Source organism: Nicotiana sylvestris, chromosome 1 (assembly GCF_000393655.2).
Source record: "Nicotiana sylvestris chromosome 1, ASM39365v2, whole genome shotgun sequence".
Lineage (NCBI taxonomy): Eukaryota > Viridiplantae > Streptophyta > Magnoliopsida > Solanales > Solanaceae > Nicotiana > Nicotiana sylvestris.
The window spans coordinates 153,873,069-153,873,958 of record NC_091057.1 but is presented as its reverse complement, the minus strand read 5'-3'; positions in this window follow the sequence as shown (position 1 = coordinate 153,873,958).

Here is an 890-nt window from a genome sequence, read left to right as displayed (position 1 = left end):
TCTATTCTCCCTTTGGACGGGTTTGTCGAGTATGTTATTTAGAGTGCTTGTTAGCCATTCTTCCAGTAGTTTCTTCACAGCTGATGGTGCTTCCTCAGTTCTTGACGTGGAGGCTCCCCTTCGTGTGAAGCAGTTACACTTTCGCGAGGGGGAGGTGAAGCACTCTATCTAGGCGTAGCATTTGGCATCATGTTCTCGTTGTCTTCTCTGCCATCTTCGTTGATGGTGTTCAAGATGTTGGTGGTGATACCTGCTATCGCTTTCAACCTTGCATCTCCTTTACCTGCCATTGTTAGTTTGTGCAAACGAAGAAATGACGATTGTTTCTTCTTCTTTATTTTATCTAGAAGGAACTATAATTTCAACTGAAACCTCCCCACAGATAGCGTCAAATTGTTTGAGCAAATAAATGCTAAACCAATTAATAATAAGTTAATATGGTGAATCTCTGTTAAACTTAATAAATCCTAGACCAAATAAAATAAAACTTTTGAATAACAAGTAGATTTTGAGAGCATTAAGTAGTGAACTTAATATGCCAATGATTGATAAAAAAAATTATAACATCATAAATATGTAATGAATGTAAGAAATGACAAGGGTTATAGTGTAAAGGAATTATCACCCAATGATTGTATGATTGAGTGTTTTCTTTCTCTGACGATGTGGAAAGGCAAACAGTCAATATGTATATAGGATCTTGAGATTTACGAATAAAGACTGAACAACATGTGCTTGAATAAAATGGATAAAACAACTCTTTCGTATATCTTTTTCTCAACTTTACAATATGTCTCAATTCTCAAAAAGGCAGATCCCCTTTTTGTTTCCTCTTTCTTTCTATTTATAAGGCACATTCCCCCAAAACCCCTAAAAAGTACAGCATAAAG